This window comes from Trichechus manatus, unplaced genomic scaffold, assembly GCF_000243295.1.
Source record: "Trichechus manatus latirostris isolate Lorelei unplaced genomic scaffold, TriManLat1.0 scaffold00108, whole genome shotgun sequence".
NCBI lineage: Eukaryota > Metazoa > Chordata > Mammalia > Sirenia > Trichechidae > Trichechus > Trichechus manatus.
The window spans coordinates 2119999-2138659 of NW_004444044.1; the positions used below are offsets into that span (position 1 = coordinate 2119999).

General features: G+C 38.6%; 1 protein-coding gene across 1 annotated transcript in view; it reads left to right on the top strand.

The window, feature by feature from the left end:
- Window positions 1–18661, top strand: part of ADAMTS3 (ADAM metallopeptidase with thrombospondin type 1 motif 3) — a 365634-nt gene that overhangs the window by 40837 nt on the left and 306136 nt on the right. The gene's annotated exons all lie outside the window — the stretch shown is intronic.

Here is an 18661-nt window from a genome sequence, read left to right on the forward strand (position 1 = left end):
CAGCCTCTGCAGCCTGTGAGCCAGCTGCCTGCCGTCTGACCTGCCAATCTTGGGTTCATCAGCCCCTGTAGCTACGTGAGTCAGGAGATGCCTCCAGCCTGATGCCCGATCTGCAGTCTTGGGACTTGCCAGCCTCTACAACTTTGCGAACCATTTCCTTGAGATAAATCTCTCTCTTTCTCTCTCTCTGTATAATATACATCTGCTTCAGTGGTTTTTCTTCTCTAGAGAACCCAGCCTAAGACAGCAACCCCATGTGACAGAGTAGAACTGCCCCATAGGGTTTTTTAGGCTGTAGTCTTTACAGATACAGATTACCAGGCCTTTCTCCCATTTAGATCTGTGCAGTCTATTTGTGTGAAAAATGTGCCATTTTGTTTAGCTTTATGAAGTAGTGATAGTCATTTCCAGATCTTCATTACTGCCTCTGCTGGTCCCTAGGTTCCCTAAAATTGGGAAATCATTGATTAGAAGGTTTCTAAATTTCTTTCTAGGACTGAGGTTCTTTAACTCTACAACAAAGTTTGTTTTCTGAATTATGCTTATGGACAGTGTTTTCCTGGCCATGGATGAAATCGAAGCATCATATTGACCATTATTCATTAATCATGGTCTGGAGTGGGAATTGTGTGTAAGAGTGTTGCTTTTCTGAATGCTGGGTTGTGGTCACTTTCCAGTAATGCACTGTCTACTTTTTGTTGTTGTTTTTTAAATAATGCATTAGCCAAATAAGTCCTGTGTGTTTGAAGGCTCCGAAGAAGTAACTACTCTTAAAATTTTGGGAGATGTTTTAGCTTTGTGCCTAATGAGATGTGGAAATCATGCAAACAACTAGAATACACAGAAACACAAACATACACACACATATACATATAAAGATACGTTTCTATAATATATAAGAGTGGGAGGGACCGTCCACATGATGGGCTTTTCAGGAAATGCGAAGTTAACTCAAGATAGAAGTGTTGTGCCAGCTCTATTGATGTAGCAGTTTCGCTGGGAGAATTCCTCATCTGTTGCATTTGACCATCTTTCTTGGTCTGTTTCTTGTTTGTGTGTAATGGTACTGGATACTGTTTTTTTACTGTTAACCTGCTTTCTCTGGTAAGGAATTTCACCTTTTTTTGGGGCCTGTAATACCGTCTTGGCTTTTGCCCACTGCCCAGTCATAATCCTAGCCAGTCTGACTCAGCACCTGCCAGTCCCAGATTGGATTTACTGTGCCATAACTACAACTTCCTCTCTCAGTCCCCTTGCCTGGAAGCTACATATTCATTGAAAGCACTGTGAGTGCCATCTTCCCAGGCCATGTTCTGTTTGAATACAGAAACTGCATGGACTTGGACAAGCCACTTGATTTCCTCATTTAATTTAGGAAAAGATTTTCTGGTAGATGGAACCTTGATGTGGGTAGTCAGGTTAAGTTGTTCAGTAATCATTAGTCATTAAGAAATGCTGTGAGTTTCTAAAGCTGCATTGGTTCCAAGAACTGGTGATGCCACTGTGCCATGGGGCAAGGCAGAGGTCCTGAGATCTTTAATCATCCTGTGCTTTAATAAAAGAATCACTCTCCCTGGACTCTAATGAGTCAACCCTGTACTCTGTCCTGTATGTCAGCTCTGTGATTTATCTTCCCTCTTCTGTATCTTCTTTCTCAATCTAGATGATCTTACCCAATACCAAGGTTTGAAATACTATCTATACATTGATGACTCTGGTGTGTGTCTCTGGCTCTGACCTTCCCTCTGAGCTCCCGATTTGTATGTATATACTGTTGCCTACTTAACATCTCTGCTTGGATATCTAACAGCCATCCAAATTTAATGTCAAAGATCAGCCACCCTACAATCTCACCCTGACCAAAAAAAAAAAAAAAAACCTTTGGGCACTATTGCTTAGACCAAAAACGAAGACTTATCTCCCCCAAACCACAAAACCAAACCCACTGCCATCGAGTTGCTTCCAACTGCCCCATAAAGTTTCCAAGGAGCAGCTGGTAGATTTGAACTGCCAATCTTTTGGTTAGCATCCAAGCTTCTAAACACTGCACCACCAGGGCTCCTATCCCCTCCACCCTCCTTCAAAAAAAAAAAAAAAAAACCCAAAAAATATAACAGAAACCATTTACTGTCAAGTCCATTCTGACTCATGGTGACCCCATGTATGTTAGAGTAGAACTATGCTCCATAGAGTTTCCAATGGCTGATTTTTCAAATAAGGTCACCAGGCCTTTCTTCTGAGGTGACTCTGAGTGGACTTGAACCTCCAACCTTATGATTAGCAGCAGAGTGTGTTAACTATTGGCACCACTCAGGGACTCTAGATTTCTCTTTTTTCCTCATATCTCCCATTGAATCCATAAATAAATCTCAAAGTTTTACTACAAGATATGTCCTGAATCTAGTTATTAAATCTCCAGTGTTACAACTCTGGTCCAAACCACTGCCACCTCTTCCCTGGGAAGCGGCCTCCTAACTGGTCTTTTTTGGTTCGCTCCTGACTTTCTTCAGTTCATATATCAAATAGGAGCTACAGTAATCTTCCTAAATTTGATTATCTTTTCTCCGTTTTAATAAGAAACAGAGAAAAACTGGCTTCCCATTAAAATCCAACTTTATCATTACTTTTTAAGGCCCTATGTCAGTGGTTCCGATAATCATTGTGTATCGTAATCACCTGGTTGATTCATTTGGTCTGGGGTGGAGCTCGGGCATCAGTAGATTAAATAATCCTCTAGCTGACCCTAGGATCCCTGGTAACGCAGTGGTTAAGAGTTTGGCTGCTAACCAAAAGATCAGCAGTTCGGATCCACGGGCTGCTGCTTGGAAACCCTATGGGGCGGATCTACCCTGTCCTGTAGGGTTGCTGTGAGTCAGGATTGATTCAACAGCAGTGGGTTTGGATTTTTGGTTAGATGATTCGAATATGCCACTAGGGTTCTACCCCAGAGACTTCTACTCTTGTGGGCATCAGAATCCCCTGGAGGGCTTATTAAAACATACATTGCTAGGCCTACCCCCAGAGTTTCTGATCTAGTTAGGGCTGTGGAGAGACCTGAAAGTTTGCATTTCTGACAAGTTCCCAGGTGATGTCACATTTTGTCACTGTTCTACAAGATTTAGTCTCCTCTGATGTCATCTTAGAAACCCTGGTGGAGTAGTGGTTAAGCGCTGTGGCTGCAAACTAAAAGGTTGGCAGTTCGAATCCACCAGGTGCTCCTTGAAAATTCTATGGGGCAGTTCTACTCTGTTCTGTAGGGTCACTGTGAGTCAGAATTGACTTGACAACAATGGGTTTGTTCTGGTTTTTGATGTCATCTTTCTCCACTACCTGCCTTGTTCGCTCTGTTCCGCTACTCTGGCCTTCTTTTTGTCTTTCAGACAATCCAAACTTTTTCTGTATCCGGCTTCTGGACCTGCCATTTCTTTTTAGAATATTCTTTTATAGATCTTTAAATAGACATTCCTACTCATCAATCCTAACTGCACCAGGTGAGTGAATCTCATTAGGGCAAGTGAAAATCCTATGCATCTGGCCTTATCCTCTGCTGCTAAAGCAGTTCATCTCTATTCAGGGTAGCTGCTTATAGCTTTAAATAGCACAACCCTGGACTCTCTCTGCCAACTTTGCTCAAGGCAGCCAGGGTTACGGTGGGGCCAGGGTAGCACTGACTGTGCTGTCTGTGAGCGGCCAGGGAAGAGGCCAGAGAAAGGGTTAGCAGCTTGGCCAGCTGCCTGGGCACCGGTGCAGGGAAGCCACTGAGCACTGCAGCAATTTCCTGCTTTGGGTGAAGCTCTAGATGGGCTGGTGCTGGCTAACCCTAGACTCTTAAATTCTTTTGTGATACCTCACTGTCCCCTCCCCAACCCTGTGTTTTTTTAAAGGAGTAATTTGATTTGTGCTATTCACAGGTACCTGGGAATGATTTAAGGGAATCATAAAGGCATTTTTTCCTCCACTAGCTCATAGTCATTCTGCCTGGAATTTCCACAATTAGGCAAGGGCATTCCTATTAAAATACAAATATCCTACTCTCTAGTTATGAGTTTTTAGCTTAGATGAAATCACTTTAGAACTGAGCATACTTGCTCCTGAAGCACTGAAGCCATGGGAGAAGGACAGGTAAGGGGGCCGTGAATGTGAAGCATAAGTCAGGGAGGGTGTGAGGAATGGGGCGATGCCTGGGGAGAGATCATCACGAAGGAGGTGAACAGTAGAAAAAAAGCACACATTTTCTGTTCTTCACGCATTTATTTGAGTCTGATCTTGACTTTGCACATTTCTCATCCTTTGGAGGGTGAGGCCAAAAGAAGGTGAGAAAAGTTGTTCCTATAAATCCCTTTAAGTCGCACTTCTTTCAAAGTGATTGAACTATTCCATACTACAGTATGGCTGGTAACTACTCGTTTCTTTGAGTTACCCTTATTTCTTTAGTGTTGGTTGTTGGTTTGTGTGTGTGCTTGCTTTTGCTTGTTTTTGTTTATGCGTCGCTAGTAATTGGTGGAATTTCAGGGAAAAGTTTGAGGACAGTAGTTTTTTCTCAATTATAGTGGGTGGTGGAGCATTTCTTAGTGGAAGGAACACCTGGTCGCTGCTTATATTGGGGTCTTTTATCTGATCCAGGTGCTTCTCTAGAGCTGTCTAGACTGGAGTACTCTTCCTCAATGAAGTGGAATCTCTCAAAGGAGAAAGATTTGCCCTGACGAAATAGGAGTGGGGTCCCAATCCTCTATCTGTTCTGATGCTTGGAACACGCTGGAGAGAGATCTTAATGGCAGCTTCCTTTTCTGTCCGTTTCTATTTTTTTTTTTTTTTTGGGTCTCAGCTGACTCAAATGATTGGTTTGTCAATATAAAATTATTATCCATTTCAGTGTTTATTTGTGCTGGCTGACCTATGCCTAATTCTCATGAAGCATAATACCGATTATGCACTTCACAAAATATGTGTCAGAGCATCAGTGCAAATTGTATGTCATAATAACGAAACGAGTATACTGGTTAAGGCACAGACTCTGGAGTTGGAAGCCTGAATCCTAGCTTCACCATATACTAGCTGTAAAACCATTCTAAGTCTCAGCTTCCTTATCAGTAAGACAGCAATAGTAATAGCAATGACAGTACCTACTTTGTGAGTTCTTGTGAGCAATAAATCTATGTAAGCAGTTAGTGAAATGCCTAGGACATAATAAACATTCAATAAAGTTAACTTATAATTATACTTTTATTGTTGTTGTGTGCCTTTGAGTCAATTTTGACTCCTAGAGACCCTATATGACTAAGTAGAACTGCCCTGTAGGGTTTCCTAGGCTAATCTTTAGTGGAACAGATCGCCAGGCCCTTTCTCCCTCTGAGCAGCTGGTGGGTACGAACTTCCAGCCTTTCGGTTATTAGCAGCATGACCACTGCAGTTGTTGCCTCACGACTTTAAAATTCGTAGAACATTGCCAAAACCAAAACCGTTGCCGTCGAGTTGATTCCGACTCATAACGACCCTATAGGACAGAATAGAACTGTCCCATAGGGTTTCCAAACAGCAGTGGATTTGAACTGCAGATCTTTTCGTTAGCAGCCTGAGCTCTTCACCACTGCACTACCAGGGCCCCAGAATGTTGCTAACGTGTTTATATAGAAAAGGTCTGGTGCTGTTTTCACAAACAGAACAGAAGATCTGGGACAATTCTGAGGATCAGGTGTGTGCAGGTGTTGCATACCTTCCAACCTTCTTCCTGCCTGTCTTCCTCCCTCTTTCCCGTCCTTTTCTTCTCCTTTTTGTTGAATTTTCTCCCTTTTACTTGTGAGAAGACTTAAGGAGACCATATATTAAGACAATGCCAGTTAAGTAATTTAAGGAAAGATCGGAACGAAGACCACACAAAGGAAGCTAAAAGAGATCTTTCCAAGTATGAGAACTAAACAGAATTAAGCACTTGGGAAATAAAGATTGCTCTAAAGTTTTTGGCAGTTAAGGCTTAAAAGGAAAATACATTAAGTTACATAGTTTTAGTTTTTGACAATAGAAAATAAGGTAAATCTTCAGAGGAAATTATAAAGATTGTAGACCCAAATTACATAAATTGAACCTGAATCATTAAACTGTACTTGATAAGTAGGTAACTGAAACCTTATAAATCACATATGCATGTTATTTTCATCCTTTAATATCACCATCTAATTATAATCATGTCATATGTTAGAGATATTGTTCAGGTTATGCATGGAAATAATTAAATGTCAAAATGAGTCACTTTTGAGTGGGTTGTGTATTGGTAGTTTCACTAATTAATGAAACTAACAAGCACTAAAGATGAGTTATGCAATTATTTTAAAAACTGCTAAAAAGTTTTCTAAGTTCTTCATATTTAATTGTAATTGAAATTTAATGTAATGCAAAGAATTGTTTTACATGTCTCCATAACACAGGATAGACAATAAGTTTTCTTGTATATTTCATTTTAATTTGAGTGACATTTGCATATAATTTTACTGTTTGATTTAATTTATTTTCACAATACTGGAAGATAAAACGCTTTTGTAAAATATATGGGATAATATTATCCTCCAGGTTTACTTTTATATTGATTGTGTAAACAGGTAAGAACTCTAGAAATAGTGCTTTCCAGGAAAAAAAAAAGTTATTGCTCTAGACCTATGTTACCTATGTGGAGATGTAAAGAAATTACTTCAAAATTCATTGGAAATAGAAAGTTGTTTTTTTTTTCCCCAATCTGTGTCAGGTGTAGATGGAATATGCACTCTGCCTACTGATTTTTTTTTCCCTGTCTTATTCAACTTTTGGAATAGTAAAGTCTTAACTCTTTACTGCATGAGAGATTATTGGGTAATGCTCAGGGCTCTTATAAAGTTAAAATCTGGGTTGTTAAATTTAGGTGTCAATATCCTCCTCCATTCATTTTGATAGAAGAGCCCTGTCTTAAAGTAATAATATATTCTTTCTTATCTGGTGTGGTTAAGGTTGGAATTTCATATGTTTAAGTCTTAAATAATTCTGTTGAACAATTGCTGGTTTTATGAAACTAGTTTACTTTGGTACTTGCCCAGCCTTATGTATTTCTTTCTTTTTTAATGTCTGAAGTTAACATTTTTAATTATATAATTGTTTTAACCTTAAAAATTTTTTTTATTGTACTTTAGATGAAGGTTTACTGAACAAACTAGCTTCTCATCAAATAGTTGGTACACATATTGTTTTATGACATTGGTTAACAACCCCACAACATGTCAACACTGTCCCTTCTTGGCCTTGGGTTCCCTATTACCAGCTTTCCTGTCACCTCCTGCCTTCTATTCCTTGCCCCTGGGCTGGTGTGTCCCTTTAGTCTTGTTTTGTTTTATGGGCCTGTCTAACTTGTGGATGAAGGGTGAACTCAGGAGTGACTTCATTACTGAGCTAAAAGGGTGTGTGGGGGCCATAGTCTCAGGGTTTCTCCAGTCTCTGTCAGGCCAGTAAGTCTGGTCTTTTTTTGTGAGTTAGAATTTTGGTCTACATTTTTCTCCAGCTCTGTCCAGGACCTCTATTGTGATCCCTTTCAGAGCAGTTGGTGGTGGTAACCAGGCACCATCTAGTTGTACTGGACTCAGTCTGGTGGAGGCTGTGGTAGTTGTGGTCCATTAGTCCTTTGGACTAGTCTTTCCCTTATGTCTTTAGTTTTCTTCATTCTCCCTTGCTCCTGTGACCTTTAAATTTTTTTAAACATTTTTAACATTGTCAGAAATGAAGATTGTTCTCTTTTTTTGTTGGTTATGATTCATTTCTATACCAGTCTCCAAAAAAAGCTGTTATACAATGTGTAGTCATTGTTTGAATAGAATGGAACCTATGTGTGGGAGACTTAAAAAGTTCTATTTGATGGTAAGTATAATCATATCACATTTTATCTAGGATTAGTAATGAAAATGTGGTCTAATTTTTTTTTACCACAGTACCCGATATGAATCATAGACTTTGTAGGTGCGTTCAATTTTCTCTCCGTTACGGTCCTCTAAGTCTCAAATAAACTTGTGTCCTGTGAAAATGTCCTCAACATACGGGATTTCTGTCATCTGATGAAGATTATAGCCAGGAAAATGTAGTAGGTGCCACTTAATCTATTCTGTACAGAGAGGAAATTTTATGGAAGTTAAAACATAAATTGAAGGCAGAGAGAGACTAACTAGATTAAGTTTTATTTAGTGACTTTGCAAACTTGACCAGGTGTTAAAAAGATCAAGATCTGTTGTGAATTTTGAGGATGAAATTTGCCCCACTACACCTACTCAGAAGGTCAGTGGTGGGAGGAAAAGTTTTCAATCTTTTTTTCTAATTATGGATTTGTGAGTAGGAGAAAGGATGTACCATTTCCTATTTGACTTTGAAATGTCCCTCCCGTAGGATCCATCTTTTTTTAATTGTATCACATCCAGCAATTTGTCCTGCCATCTCACTTAAGCCTCATTCCTAAAGGAGTCTTCTATGTTTTTACTTGAAATTCTTGCATGTTCCTTCTCTGTTTGGTTAAGGGGATGTTTAAAGCTTTATGTTTCAGTGGAAAGTTTTGGGACCATCACAAATAGAAATCTAGACACTCCTACCTTATTTCAGAGATCTAGGTAGAGAAATGCTATGGTTAAATAGCCTGGAAACTTGTTTGAAATAATTTTGTTTGCTTACTGAAAGCATTCATTTGTATGTGGTTAGTATGGCTTGATTTTTCTAGTAACTGCTTTTTATTATAGAAACTTAATTAAAAGCTATGATAATTAAAAGCTATGAATGACTGCAGTGTAAATAGAAGTGATCATTGACAGAGAGAATTTAACATAACCTATAAGCAATGTCCAGTATTTGAGCTACTTACACGTATAATTTAAGAAATAGTCACTTTTGAGGATGTTTCTTTGTAGACTTTGTTTCTAGAACAATTACAAATCAATCTAGCTTTCAAAATGAGAATAATGTGAGCTAACATTGATTGAGTTACATTCTGGACACCATGATAAGCTTATATTCCACGTATTATGCTAAGTAATTTATGTGTATTATGTCATTTAATCCTAATAACAACCCTATAAGTTAGGTACCAACCTCTCATTATTTTTAACACCTTTTTGGAACTGATTTCAAAAGACACTTGCTATTTTTTTAATGACTGAACTGGTTGGAACTGGTTCAAACTTGTATTTTACTCTTCGATCTCAAATTTATATTCTGCAAAAGAATAAGCTGAAGCAATTTAATCTGAAGAAATATGACAACAAATTTGTTCTTTATATTTTTTTCTTAATTTTTAAAATTGTACTTTAGATGAAGGTTTACAGAACAAATTAGTTCTTCATTAAACAATTAATGCACATTGGTTGCCAACCCTATGACGCGCTGCCTTTTCGTCCTTGCCCCTGGGCTGTTGTGCCCATTTAGTCTTGTTTTGTTTTATGGGCCTATCTAATCTTTGGCTGAAAGGTGAACCTCAGGAGTGACTTCAGTACTGAGTTAAAAGGGTGTGCGGGGGCCATACTTTTCAGGGTTTCTCCAGTCTCTGTCAGACCGGTAAGTCTAGTCGTTTTTTGTGAGTTAGAATTTTGTTCTACAATTTTCTCCAGCTCTGACTGGGACCCGCTATTGTGATCCCTGTCAGAACAGTTGGTGGTGGTATCCAGGCACCATCTAGTTGTACTGGACTCAGTCTGGTGGAGGCTGTGGTAGTTGTGGTCCATTAGTCCTTTGGACCAATCTTTCTGTTGTGTCTTCGGTTTTCTTCATTCTCCCTTGCTCCAGATGGGGTGGGACAAGTGGAGTATCTTAGATGGCCGTTCACAAGCTTTTAAGACCCCAGATGCTACTCACCAAAGTAGGATATAGAACATTTTCTTTATAAACTCTGTTATGCCAGTTGAGCTAGATGTCCCCCGAGATGATGGCTCCCGGACCTCAGCCCAGTAATTTGGTCCCTCAGGGAGCTTGGATGTGCCTATGAAGCTACCATGACCTTGCTTTGGTCAAGTTGTGCTGGCTTCCCCAGTATCTTACCGCTTATCTATTGTCCAGTTAGTGTTTTTCCCTCCCCATCCATCCCCTTCCTAGTAACCGTCAAAGATTGTTTCTTTCTGTATGTAAACATTTTCATCAGTTTTTATAATAGTGGTCGCATACAGTATTTGTCCTTTTGTGATTGACTTATTTCACTCAGCATAATGCCCTCCAAATTCATCCATGTTGTGAGATGTTTTGCAGATACATCATTGTTCCTTATGGTTGCATAGTATGACACTTGCTGTTTTTAAGGGGATGTGATTATTGGAAAAATAGAGAAGAGAGGCAAGTCACTGCATAGAACTAGGCTTAAATAGTCAGGCCTTGAATTACCTGACATAAAGATTATTAATGTTTGGATTAACTTGAATGTTGTTAAAAATCATTAATAAAAATAATTAATTTGGATTCTGTCTTAGTTATCTAGTGCTGCTATAATAGAAATACCTACCATAAGTGTATGGCTTTAACAAAAAGAAATTTATTCTGTCACAGTCTAGGAGCTAGAAGTCTGAATTCAGGGTACCAGCTCCAGGGGAAGACTTTCTCTCTCTGTTGGCTCTAGGGGAAGATCCTTGTCATCAATCTTCCCCTGTCGAGGAGCTTCTCAGTGCAGGAACCCGGGTCCAAAGGACAGACTATTCTCCTGGCTCTTGTTTCTTGGTGGTATGAGATCCTCATGTCTCTCTGCTAGCTTCTCTCTTTTATATCTCAAAACAGATTGACTCAAGGTACGATCTAATCTTGTAGATTGAGTCCTGCTTCATTAACATAACTGCCGCTAATCCCATCTCATCCACATCATAGAGACAGGATTTACAACACATAGGAAAGTTACATCAGATGACAAAATGATGGGCGATCACACAATACTGGGAATCATGGCCTAGCCAAGTTGACACACATTTTGTGGTATACAATTCAATCCATAACAGACTCCTTTCTTTTTCATTATTACTAAGGGCTGACTGTGTACAAGAAACTTAAATGTTTTAGTGAGGATATTGAAACATGGACCCTACTCTCAAGTAGTTTACAGTCCAGTAAGAAACAGTGACTATAGCTTGCGCCTAGGCAGAAGTATAGAAAAGTCTAGGACATGGCAGGCAGACTGGCTGAATGAGCCCAGGGGAAGCCTACTTGGATGAAAAACTGATGAGCCTCTGAGAGAGAATTTACCTCAGGGAAGAAGAAGCTGGCTCTTCTGAGCTTGACTTATTCTTAGGCATTGAGAGACAGAAATTCTGAGCATAGCAAAATGTTCTTCATCTTTTTCCACCTGTCAAGTTGTGAATGGATTCATGTCTGAGCCCAGTAGAAATACAGGAGGGCATCTAAATAAAAACTGTTCAGTGACAGAAGCCCCTTTCATGAGTACATGAGAATCATGTCTTAGAGTCTCTTAGAAATTCTTGTGTAACTTGTATGGGGCTAGGAATTCTGTATCAGCAGGTCCAAGAGTTGATGACATTTAAGTTATTATAATTAATTGGACCCATCAGTACTCACAGAGGGGTAAGATGCAGAGACATGGGAGTTACGGAAATAACCGTTATACCAATGAAAATTAAAGGAGGAGGCACACCCACACATACACGCACACACGTGGTGAGAGAGTGAGAGGAGTAAGAGGCGCAGACAGACAGAAAATGGTGCTCATAGGACAGAATGACCACAATGATTACTCCCATCCTAGGGGTTCAACAAAGGCTTCAGATAGGAGGTGGCTTTTGAATAGGGGCTTAAAGAATATTAATATTTAAGCTTATAGATATAGGAAAGAGGGAGATTGCAAGTCTGTATGGAAAAAATATGGAAGCGAAGATATGACATGGCAAGTATGGGAAGGAAGTAGGACAGTGAGAACTTTAGTTTGGCTTCATCTAGAGCATGTAAAGAGCATCTCAGTGGCAATAAACAAGGAGTGTTCTGATTAGAATTATAACTGAGAAAGTTAATTAAATATATTAGATGGTGGGGAGTAAAACTAAAGTGGAGGGATAGTGGTGGGAGCAATTTGGAGGCTATAGATAGATAGTAGATAATATAATTGTAGATAGATAGATAGTAGATAATATGATTGCGAACTAGGGAAGTAGCTATGGACATAGTGAAAGGGGAAAGATTGCACAACATTATTGATTGGAATTCCCAAGATTTGGTACCTAGTGTGAATGGAGATGGAAGAGGAGAATGTGTGTGTGTGTGTGTGTGTGTGTGTGTGTGTGTAGTGAAGGTAAGGGGATCAAAGATGAGCTGAAAGTTTTGAGCCTGCATTAGTAGGAAATATGGAAAACAACAACAGGAAGAGAAAACCTTTGATAAGTTCTCTCTGAGACACATTGCATGTGAACTGCTGACAGAGTGTACAGTTGGAGATGTGTAACAGGCAGTTAGGAGTTGTGGTAACTCTGGAGAGAGTACATGACCAGGAGGAAGAATTTAGGAGACATGGGGATAAAGGAGGTAACCAAAGCTGGGACAGTGGATAGAGTTGAAGATGTCCAGAGAAGAGAACTGAAGTACAGAACCTTGGAGAATACCTACTTTTAGAGACCAGAAAGAGGAGCCAGAGGAAGAATCAGAAAGAAGTATCCAAACAATGGAAGTACAACTCCAAGAGTAGAATTTTTGTAGAAACTAAGGAATTTTAAATTTAAGGAGAAGTTTCAATTAGTAAAAAAAAAAAATAAATTATACAGTATGTTGGTCTGAAGTGCATTTATTAACCCAAATTATGCCAATGGGCATTTTCGAAGAAGAAATTCTTGTAGAATCTACTAATGACTAGCTAACAGTGATTGTGACTCCACTGTTGGTACCATGTAATTATGCTTGTTTATGGTTGAATCAGTTAGATAATATTAGAAAAAAAGTTTCTCTCTTGAATATTTAAAATGTTTTTCCTAACTCTTCTTTTTCTTGGATATCAGAAACTCATTTAAATTCTTTTGACAAATCTCCACTTAAAATATGACCATACACATTGTTTTTTACAGTTTTCTTGAAAAATATCTTTGACAAATAAGAAATAAATGAGTCTCTGTTTTCCAGTTCAAGCTATAGTGGTGGGAGATTTTGACCAGTAAGCCAGGTTAACCCATGCAGCCTACTGATAGGCTTCTCCAGACCATCACTATCAGTGAGCCATTGCTGAGGTACAGAATAGTATCTAACACCCTGAACTCATTAACAATAGTTATTTATAGAGAGGAGATTTGGAGGTTAAGTGGAAGTGTGTATGTGCAGGGGGATTTCTATGTTTTACTTTAAAGACTCAGCAATATTTTATAATGTGCATGTCTTCATTTACTGCATTTTATAGATGTACTTTTCAAATTGTGTATGAACTGTGCATGTTATAATGTATGACAAATGATATTATACATGGTGCTTGTTATTATGCATATTATTTGTGCATACCCCAAGTTAAAAATGATATTCTTGATGTGTAGGGTCACTGTGAGTCAGAATTTACTCAGTGACAATGGGTTTGTTTTTTTTTTGATGTGAATAGAGGCATATATGCCTTTAAAAAGCAACATACATGTATTAAAACAGTATGTAGAAGACAATGAAGTATTACATATGCAAGTTAAATGAGTCAAGGACACTAAATTGTGTATTGGACATTAATATCAAGAGATGTCAAAACTTTGGGTAGAGAACAGACAAAGTATCTATCAGAGTTTTGTGTTAGGCTAACAGGATAAATGCAAGAGTGGAATGATTTTCTATCAATGTGATGGAAGTGCTGGGATTTTAGTAGGGGTTTAAGTGTTCATTGAAAAACAAAAACAGGATTAATCATTTTTATTTACTGTTGCATACTATTTCATTGTGTGTATGTACCATAATTTGTTTATCCATTCATCTGTTGATGGGCATTTAGGTTATTTCCGCTTTTTTCTATTGTGAATATTGCTGCATGAACATGGGTATGCATATGTCTATTCTTGTGACCAGCCTGAGACCAGAAGAACTAGATGGTGCCTGGCTACCACCAATGACAGCTCTGACAGGGATCATAACAGAGAGTCATGGAAAGAGCAGGAGAAAAATTTAGAATAAAATTCAAATTCACTAAAGAAGAGCAGACTTAGAGATCTGACAGAGACTGGAGGAATCCTTGAAACTGTGGCCCCCAGGCAATCTGCTAACCCAGTACTGCAACCATTTCAGAAGACCACTTTCAGACAAAGATTAGACAGGCCTATAAAACAATAAATAACACACGTGAGGAGCATGCCTTTTAGTTCAGTGAAATACATGAGACCAAATAGGCAACTCCAGTCCAAAAGCAGGACGAGAAGGGAGATGGGACAGGAACTAGACCAATGGACACAGGGAACCCAGGAGGAAAGGGGGAGTGAGTTGTCACATTGTGGGGATTGCAACCAATGTCACAAAACAATATGTGTATAAATTTTTGAATGAGGAATTAACTTGAGCTGTAAACTTACACCTAAAACACACACACAAAAAAGAAAGAAAAACAAAATCAATGCCGTATAATTAGTGGATTGAAGGAGCATATAGTCTAAGAATAGTCTCTCTTATCAGTGGGGCTGTTTGGCTGTTGGCAAGAGATATAGTATCTATCTAACATTAGGAAAAATGGAACGTAACGAATGATATTAAGTGACTTACAGAAATTGAAGGAAGAAATGAACAGTCAAGCTTCAAGACAGGCAGGAACAAGGACACCTTCAGGAATCTCAGTCCAAATACATTTCCTGGGAGAATGGATTGGTGGAGCTCTAACCATTGTCTGTAGTTCTTTCTAGATTAAAATTTTCAGGTGTGAGATTCCGATTGAATCATCTTGGATCAAGTCACTCTTTGAAAGGTGATCTTGTAATTGATAGCCCAGCAGAGCCACATAGACCGAGGAGGAGTTGCTCTCCAAAAGAGGAATTAAGTGTGATTATCATAAGAAGGGAAAAAGGATACTAGACCAGTAAACACAAGTGGCCCACCATAGCCGGTGATGATGCTTTGTAATTCATTTTAAAAAGTGAAGAAATGGGTTTGTGTGGTTTCTTAGACTAAATCTATATTTATAAATACTCACATACGAATATATACACACCCAGACTCATATTTTATTACACTTTGCTACATTGCTTTTGGATGATCTGCTCTATTCTTTTCCTCCATTCACTACTCTTGTAATTGATACACTGAGTGACCTACTCACAGATTACTTTTCTCCCCGCAAAGTAGAAATTTAAAGAAATGCTAGAGCCCCACCCCTCAAAACTACATTATTATACAGTATAATATATGCCATGTGCTGAGGTCAACTTAATTTGGAGAAGTTGTTTTTTTGGTTATTAATAAAGACATTTTATTGATTTATTTTAGGCAGAAAAGTATTCTCGCATCAGTGTGTTTTGAGTAGAATTTACATTGACTTACATAAATACTCTTTTTTTTAATTGTACTTTAGATGAAGGTTTACAGAATAATTTCTCATTAAACAGTACGCGTATTGTTTTATGACAATGGTTAACAACCCTGCAACATGTTAACACTGTCACTTCTTGACCTTGGGTTCCCTATTACCAGCTTTCCTGTCCCCTCCTGCCTTCTAGTCCTTGTCCCTGGACTGTTGTGCCCCATTAGTCTTGTTTTGTTTTATGGGGCTGTCTAATCTTTGGCTGAAGGGTAAACCTTGGGAGTGACTTCATACTGAACTAAAAGGGTGTCTGGGGGCCATATTTTTGGGGTTTCTCCAGTCTCTGTCAGGGCAGTAAGTCTGGTCTTTTTTGTGAGTTAGAATTTTGTTGTACATTTTTCTCCAGCTCTGTCCGGGAATCACTGTTGTGACCCCTATCTATCAGACCAGTCAGTGGTGGTAGCAAGGCACCATCTAGTTGTACTGGACTCAGTCTGGTGGAGGCTGTGGTAGCTGTGGTCCATTAGTCCTTTGGACTGATCTTTCCCTTGTATCATGTTTTCTTCATTCTCCCTTGCTCCTGAAGGGGTGAGACCAGTGGAGTATCTTAGATGGCTGCTCATAAGCTTTTAAGACTCCAGACGCTACTCACCAAAGTAGAATGTAGAACATTTTCTTTATAAACTGTGTTATGCCAATTGAGCTAGATGTTCCCCTAGACCATGGTCCCCATAGCCCTCAGCCCAGCAATTTGGTCACTCAAGGAGTTTGGATGTCTATGGAGCTTCAGTGACCTTTCCTTGTACAAGTTGTGGTGGCTTCCCCAGTATCGTGTACTCTTTTAACCCTTCACCAAAGTTACCGCTTATTTATTGTCTATTTAGTATTTCCCCTCCACCCCTCCCATCCCTCGTAACCAACAAAGATTGTTTCTTTTTCTGTGTAAACCTTTTTATGAGATTTTACGGTAGTGGTCTCATACAATATTTATCCTTTTGTGATGGACTTATTTCACTCAGCATAATGTCCTCCAGTTTCATCCATGTTATGAGATGCTTCACAGATTCATCATTGTTCTTTATCATTGCATAACACTCCATTGTGTGTATGTACCATAGTTTGTTTATCCATTCATCGGTTGATGGGCATCTAGGTTGTTGCCATCTTTTTGCTGTTGTGAACAGTGCTGCGATGAACATGGGTGTGCATATGTCTATTCGTGTGATGACTCTTATTTCTCTAGGATATATTCCTATGAGTGGGATTGCTGGATCCTGAGGTATTTCTATTTCTAGCTTTCTAAGGAAGCACCATATCATTTTCCAAAATGGTTGTGTCATTTTGGCATTCCCACCAGCAATGCATAAGAGTTCCGATCTCCGTGCAGCCTCTACCACATTAGTGTTTTTGATTCATGCCAGTAATGCCGGGGTGAGATGGTATCTCATTGTGGTTTTCATTTGCATTTCTCTAATGGCTAGTGATCGCGAGCATTTCCTCATGTGTCTGTTGGCCATTTGAATGTCTTCTTTGGTGAAGTGTCTGTTCATTTCCTTTGCCCATTTTTTAATAGGATTATTTGTCTTTTTGTTGTAGAGGTGTTGGATTTTCTTGTAGATTTTAAAGATTAGACATTTGTCTGATTTGTAGCGTCCAAAAATTTTTTCCCAGTCTGTAAGTTCTCTTTTTACTCTTGGTGAAGTCTTTTGATGTGCATAAGTGTTTAATTTTTAGAAGATCCCAGTTATTTAGCTTAATATTCTGGAGTTTGTGTGTTGTTGGTTATGGTTTGTATCCTGTTAATGCCATGTATTAGGGCCTCTAGCGTTGATCGTATTTTTTCTTCTATGAAGTTTATAGTTTTAGGCTTTATATTTAGGTCTTTGATCCATTTTGAACTAGTTTTTGTATATGGTGTGAGGTATGGGTCTTGTTTCATTTTTTTGCAGATGGACATCGAGTTTTGCCAGCTCCATTTGTTAAAAAGACTGTCTGTTCCTCATTTGATGGACTTTTGGCCCTTGTCAAAGATCAGGTGACCGTAGGTGGATGGATTTACATCTGGGTGCTCAATTCTGTTCCACTGGTCAATGTATCTGTTGTTGTACCAGTACCAGGCTGTTTTGACTACCATAGCTGTATAGTAAATTCTGAGGTCAGGTAGTGTGAGTCCTCCTACTTTATTCTTCTTCTTCAATAGTGCTTTACTTATCCGGGGCTTCTTCCCTTTCCATATATAATTAATGATTAGTTTTTCCATCTCTTTAAACAGTATTGTTGGTATTTGAATTGGGATTGCATTGTATTTGTAAATTGCTTTGGGTAGAATTGTCATTTTCACAATGCTGAGTCTAACTATCCATGAGCATGGTATGTTTTTCCATTTATGTAGATCCTTTTGGGTTTCTTGCAGTAGTGTTTTGTAGTTTTCTTTGTATAGATCTTTTACATCCCTCGTTAAATTTATTCCTAAGTATTTTTTTTTTTAGGGACTATTATAAATGGTATTGTTTTCCTGATTTCTTTTCATCATTCTCTTTATTGGTGTATAGGAATACAACTGATTTTTGTATGTTTGTCTTGTATCCTGCTTCTCTGCTGAATCTTTCTATTAGTTCCACTAGTTTTCTTGTGGAGTCTTTAGGGTTTTCTATGTACAGTATCATATCATCTGCAAACAGGGACAGTTTAACTTCTTCATTACCAATTTCGATGCCCTTTATTTCTTTTTCTTACCTTATTGCTCTAGCTAGTAGGACTTTCAGCACAATGTTAAATAGGAGTGATAAAGGGCAACCTTGTCTTGTTCCTGTTCTCAAGGGGAATGTTTTCCGCCTGTCCCTATTAAGAATGATGTTGGTCATTACTTTTGCATAGATGCCCTTTATTATGTTGAGAAATTTCCCTTCTATACCTATTTTATTAAGACTTTTTATCAGGAATGGGTGTTGGACTTTGTCAAATGCCTTTTCTGTGTCAATTGAGAAGGTCATGTGATTCTTCTCTTTCCTTTTATTTATGTGGTGGATTACATTGATTGATTTTCTGATGTTGAACCATCCTTGCGTACTTTGTACGAATCGTACTTGGTCATGGAGTGTTTTTTTTTTTTATACGATGCTGAATTCTATTGACTAGAATTTTGTTGAGAATTTTTGCATCTATATTTATGAGAGATATTGGTCTGTAATTTTCTTTTTTTGTGGCATCTTTGCCTTGTTTTGGTATCAG